We start from the raw sequence: 7,223 nt of genomic DNA on the forward strand, positions 1-7,223 counted from the left end.
AGTGTCTTAGTCTTGTATGAATGAATGTTAGGTAAGACAATGAATGATAACAAGAGGGTCCTTTATGCGATACCTTGAACCTAGTGGTAAGATTATGAACCTTGAAGTAGAAAGTCGTAATGGTATCCTTCATGTAATGAATGATGGACTTACGATTGATTGGTTGGAACGGAATCATATCAATCCTTAGAAAATTCATAATGAGCTTCTCGTTGCTATTGTGAGGTATCCGTAGTGGACCTTTCTTTGGTAGGGTAAATGTAATTGGGTTATGAACTTGATATGTAACCCTTTTATATATATGAACCTTAAATGTGAATTACTCTATGAGAACAAATGCTAGCACAGTGAGTATGGTAAGGGAATTAGTTCTAGTTAAAGGATGAGAGTTGAATACAAAGCAAGCCCTACATATTCCTTAACTATGTTCCTACATGGGATGTGTCCAAGTTCTACCATTGGCAAGTAGAACACCCTCCTCGTAGGAGTAGGTTAGAACTCCGGATTTCATGCTTTGCTACCATGGTCTATGTCGGTTATTGTCTATTTTCATCATATGGGATACTTACTATTATTAGAGAAGTTCTATGAAGTTTAGGTGGTGGTATGAGATGCTATCTAGACATTGCACAATAGGCTTTGAATAGTTAAATTCCCTAGGTCTTCTCCAAGACCGTAACTTAAATGTCCTTTATGTGATAAATTTCTCTTGATGAACTAATAAATGTAATGCTTTAAGTTAAGAAAGTATGTTAAATGAATAAGTACTTATCTAGAGTAGTTAATGGTTGTCTAGTTAATGTGTAAGGGGGAATAGGAATGGTCACTTCGTACCTTACCTTAAGTCATGAGAATGACTCTAGTTAGATTAGATGGTTGATTTTTTGGACATGATCCAAACTTAGGTATTCTTAAGGATACATAGGTAATCTTGAAAAGGTCAATAATGGACGTTATCTTCTTGATTTATTTAAGTAAGTCTTTTGATAACCTTTGTAGGGAAATGTCATATTATATGTATGTTAATGTATTAAGTGAGAACGATTTTATCTTAGGTAGTCTACAGGATCTCTTAAGTGTTTGTGTAAGGTATTGTATGGGATGTCACTTCACAACTCACTCAAGTGAATCATAGAATCACCTTTGGTAGGAGGATCTCATGTTCATATGTTTGATGTCTTGTAAATGTATGTGATATCATTATGGGTGGTTTTAAGGATCATTTAGGTGTGCCTAGAGAGGGTGTATGGGCAGTCTCTCTTTGTATTACTTAAGTGAGTCTTAGGAAAGCTTTTAGTGATGGAATTTTATGTTAAAAGATGTGCAAAGTGAAGTTGAACTTCACTTACAGCGAAGTAAGTTCACTGTAACGCTTTTTTAAAATGTGAATATTTGCTTAAATGATTTGTTATATGTTTCTAAGTGTTAAATTTTTTCTTATGCTTATAGTATGATGTTTTAATTGAAATTCATGAAAAGCATGTTATTTACTAAATTTCCCCTTTTCATGGTTTTTGAATGTCTTCCATACTTAATACATCTAATGTGCTAACCTCTTCTTTTCCCTTTTTGACTAAAGTGTAGGGAATTAGAAATATTGATGTGCCATGGAGGATGGATATGTTTCTAAGGTTGAAGATGAAGTATTAGTAAGTCCTAATCGATTCGAGGACAATACCCACATGTGTTCTTTATGTCTTAGTCTTTATTTTATGTGTTGTATTTGTTTAGTCCCAAGTGTTGTATACTCTAAAGTTTAGATGGTTTAAATGAAAGTCTTTTCCTTGCGTATTGATTATGAAAGAGTTCTTCGTGTGTGAAGAAACTTATAAATTCTCACTCATTTTAGTGTCTTTATTATGCAATGAATGGTACGAGTGGCCTAGATGAGATTTCTTGAAGTATCATCTGCCGTGTGGCGACACAAGGATGTTCTAAATTTGAGGGTGTACTTGTGGTTCGTGGCAAATCGAATGTAGGGTCTTGAGAAGATTAAGTTGCTTTGAACATTAGAGTTTCCAAGACTTTCAACAAGTGAAGATTGGTGTGTCGTCATAGCATCCCAGTACACCACCACTATGTTGTCTTTTATTATTCTTTTTATGTTTAAACTTTTATGGTTGTGATCCAAGACTTTTGTACTCATGTTGTCATAGATGGTATTTGATACATGTGTAGAAGTTTTATGAAATGATTTCGCATTGTTGGTTTGTGAGACATATTTAGAAGTTGTATGAAATGATTCGGCATTATTTTATAAGAGAAATTTTTAATTCCCAGCTATTTTTCATATGTATGCAATGAAAGATGTCTAAGGGTTTGTACAAGACCTTCGAAAGGTCAATACACCGTGTTACTTCTAAGGGGTACTTCCCCGTCGTGAGAAACATGGTATCAGAGCAAGGTTATGAAGTGGTCTTAGGATGTCCCAAAACCACATCTAGTAGAGTCTTACTCATCGGTGTGAGTGAAGACAGATCTATGAGTAGGAGGCTATGAGATGCTTAGGAAAGTTTCACTTCTTCATTTTTCTAGTCATGCCATAGAGTGGGCTTTAGTAGGCCCTTCTTCTAATGTTTGCCTAAGATTTTGTCCAGGTTATAATTTACACTAGGTGTAATGCTAGAAGGGAAGGAAATAGCAATGAGGATCAAGAGGTTCCTACCCAAGGGAATCAAATTCCTTTTCAAGTTTCTAATGATCCACAAGTGGGGAATGTCCCTCTAGAGGAGTTTAGGGCTTCCATGAACTTGTTGGCTCAAGCCAAAGGGAGGTGGTGCCAAGTGCTTATAGGATTAGGGAGTTCTTGAAGATGAACCCTCCAAAATTTAGTAGATGCAAGATGGTGGAGGATCCAAATGGGTTCATATATGAGGTTTATAAGACTTTCTATTATGGGATTGACTTCTAGGGAGAAAGTGGAGCTAGCGAATTACTAATTGAAAGATGTAGCTGAAGTTTGATATGAACAATGGAGAGATTTTACGTTGGTAAGGGAGGGTCCCGTAGAGTGGGAGACTTTTGAGTAGGGTTTCCTTGATAGGTTATTTCCTAGGGAGCTGAGGGAGTCTACATTGGAGGAATTTATAATCATCAAGCAAGGAAAATTGAGTGTTAAGGAGTATGCCTTGAAGTTCACATAACACTACGAAAGCTCATGACTTAGTTTAAGCCTTACTAGATGAACCAGGCCTTAAAGAAATGTTTCTAAGCCTAATAAAAAGTAATAAACTCAATTAGAAAGTGTAAGAGTTAAAATGTAAAGAAACAACCAAGGCCTCCGGAGATTTGTGAAATTGAGGTAGTGTGCCTTAGCATGTTTCAAGAGGATTTAAGAGTCGAAGTTTAGACAAATTTGGTAAAAAGGTGTTAAACATTTATAGAAGTGTATTTAGGGTCGAAATGTCCGGGTACGACTCCTCAAGGACCACCCTAAGGGTCCTTGGAGAGTACCCTAACATTTGAACCCAAAACTATCATTTGACAGTGGCTAAGAACGGAACAAATCGACGATCCATCGATGGTTCAACGCCCCGTCGATGGTGGTCGTTGGTGAAGATTTATAAATTCTTGAAAACGGTTTCAAAAATGCCCTATCTGTCACAAACGACGGAGTCATCGATTGGTCGAGGAGGTGTAGACTGACATCTGTATTTGGAAGGCGAGTTCACTGGTAAGTTTTAGTTTAAGTTGGGTAAATCAGTTAGTTACTTTGTTATTTAATTAACTAAGGTTAAGTGGTGGTAAATTAAGTTAGTTGGGGACTAAATAAGAGTCAACCCTCATTAAACTAACTCACACTCATTATTTCCCCAAATCCAAATATCTCCAACTTCTCTCTACATTCGCTTTATTCCAAAGACCACCATTGAAGACCGATTCCAAGATTTATTAGGGATCCAAGAATAAATATTTTTTCCCTCATTCTTCAAGGAATCCTAAGGTATTTAAGCTCGAGAAAGTTTATGTTGTGAAAAGAAAATATTGATAAGATCTATGATGGTTTGTGCATTATAAGTATGTGGTAGTTGGTTCAGGTTCACTTCTAGTTGGGGACAATAATGAGTTATATCATGGTTATGTGAGAAAATATTTCACCTAATGGGTGTTCAAGGTCCTTGAGAACATGTTGTGGATATATGTACGATTAACTTTGGTGGTTATTGAAAATAATATTTATTGTTGGTTGAGCTTACATACAACAACAGTTACATATTAAAATTGAGATGGCCCCATTAAAGGCATTGTATAGGAGAAGGTATAGATATCCAATTGGTTGGTTTGATACTTTTGATATGAGACCTCGGGTACTAATATATCCAAGAAATTGTTGACACAACTATCCCCTTTCTTATCCTGACCTTCTTTTAATCGTTCTAGGACGAATGATGGGTAAACTGATATCTAATGTAATATCTCATTTGTTCATTTTGAGTATTATAGCTTTTTATTTCATAAAATACATTCCGATAGATTTAAATGGATATTTTAAACTATTCGTGGGGTAATATTCATAATCAATTTAATTGGTGGATAAGAAGATAATATTTAAATTAATAGTGGATCCATTTCACCTATAATTTTAAGGTATACAATTAGGGTAATAACTGACCTCAAAAAAATTTATAAAAAAAATAATTGCACAATTTTAGAGAAATATCGAAGAAGGGCGACGACATCAGGTAAAATCATTCTGTCATCTTTCTAGTAACATCAATTGCACTATGATTTTTTTAGCTTGAATGGTTATAGGCGGTGATGTATGTGCTACTAGTTGAAAATTTTGGAAAAGAAAGTGAGGAATAAAATGGTTATAGTGTTTGTGAAGGGTTAATATATATATATATATATATATATATATATATATATATATATATATATATATATATATATATTATATATATATATAACATGTACATGTAAATAGATTTCCTAGGTATTGGTTGATTAGAAGTATCGCCACTGCCAGTGGCGTTAACTTTAATCAATTACTATTATTATTATTATATTGATATTCTTTTATTATTAGGGTGTATATTGAACTTGGATATGAATTTGATTCACTTATTGGTTGGTATTTTGGATGAAAGCGAGGATGTTAGTAATTTACAATGGTGATAAAGGATATTGAGAATTGAAATATAAAAGGATAGGGTATATTGTTGAAATGTTCACTGCCACCGGTTTGGTTGGAGGCATGAGTCCTTATGGATGATATTGATATTGTTGACTTATTACATACTTGCTTTAGTGTTATTGACACTGGTTCATGTTGTTTGTTGCTTATCACCAGTTAAGTGCTATAGTTCAGTTCATACTATTATTCATTGTATATTAGTTTCTATTTTGAGTTGGCAGATGATACCTACTCAATACATGTTGCCCCGTACTGAAGCCTACTTGTGTTTTCCTTTGTTTACTTTTGTGAAGTGCAGTGAGTGTACCTGCGACTTTAATTTGCTTTTAGCTCTAGCCAGTCTCAATTATATCAGATTCCAAGTTGAGCTACTCATTCAAGCTCATGTTGGATTCTCTCGGTCATAACGTGATGTCCTTAGTTTGCAGACATAAACTTTTTTGTTTAATTATTTTGGTGTCTTTAATATTCTTAGAAGGTATTGGAGATTAGATGTCTTTGATGTGATGACTTTCAGGTTTTGGAAAATAATACATTAATAAGTTTTGGAGCTCCCGCATTATTTTTGTTATTCATAGTTGAATTATTGGTATATGTTGGGGTTTTGATTCCTTGATTCTCCCACATAGGAGGTTAAGTGTGGGTGCCACTCACGACTCAATTTGGGTCGTGACACCACAACTCATTTAATCACTGTAGTTTGGTTGGTTTATTTTGAATATAATTAGGACTAGTTACTACTTTAAAAACATGCATATTGTGGTTTGATGGTATGATACATCTCCTAGTTGTACTTTCCAAAAATCGATACAATAGTAATTTATTATACCAATTTTTGGAGAGTACAACTAGGAGATGCAAATATTTTCGTGTATCTCATGGATCGAACATGGTTTTTATGTAATTTTATTTTTATGCATGTAAATGCAATTCAAGTCTAATGGAATTCATTCCTTGCCTATTGTTGAGTATTCAAGTGAAAAAAATGAAATACAGGTTACAAAAGCCAAATACATGTCATGAAAAGCTGAAAATAAACTGATATACAATCCGTATACAATCAATATACATTGATATACGGATTGAGTTCAACAAATTCAGATCCAAAAATCCATACATATATTGAAAGTTGTACTAGACTATATAAACTTGGTATACAATCTGATATACAAAAATAAGAAAAGAAATACAACTTGTATACAGTGGTATACAATTGGTGTATATTCAGTCTTTTAGACATGAGAATAGGCCAAGCCCAATTTTTGATTCACACAGCCTATCCAGGAGAACCTAATGGGCTAGAATCCTTTTATTTGTGGCTGACTCTTTTTTAGAGTTAGGACATGTTGGGACAAAAGCCCAAATTTTGACTTTACTTCCTTTCTTCTTATTATTTGTTTATAGGTATTAACTTTCTAACCTTTGTTTTATTCGAATGTAATTTAATTAAATTTCTAAAAGATAGTTATTTTGTTCAATCGAAATATCTAAATTTTACATATTTATTTAACACTTTATTTAGATATAAATTTATAAATTATGTTAAGTCCATTTCCTTTCAAGTAAAAAATGTGTTATTTTATTAACTCTCAAAGTTAGTCAAGTTTTAGTCATATTATAGGTTAATCACACGTTAGCGGATGCTTCAAATGCTTAAATCCTTCTCCAGGTGGGAATTAAACCCCGAACCCCCTTGGGGTTTTCTTTCAAATATTTGATTGTTTAAGTCTTTGGAAAATTAAAAGTTTTATTTATTTCTTACAAAAAAAAAATAAGTGGCAACTCCTTTTAAAAATTATTTTTTCTATAAATTTTGAGGTTAATTGTTTTTTCAAAAATAAGTTATATATAATTCTTTTTCAAACATAAAATATGTACTCCGGAACATTTCTCTGTCAATGATTTTTTTAACCTGTATTGATATATACATAATTACATTTTTTAATTAATTTTTTTATCTTTTTGTAGTCTATATCATAATATAGTTTGCTTAATCTATAATTCTTGCTTTCAATTTGATTGTCAATATAACTTATTCTTTTTTTAAGAGTTGATTATGAATGTGGATGATTTAATGATTTGGGTT

The sequence above is a fragment of the Solanum lycopersicum genome, chromosome 12 (assembly GCF_036512215.1).
Source record: "Solanum lycopersicum chromosome 12, SLM_r2.1".
Classification (NCBI taxonomy): Eukaryota; Viridiplantae; Streptophyta; class Magnoliopsida; order Solanales; family Solanaceae; genus Solanum; species Solanum lycopersicum.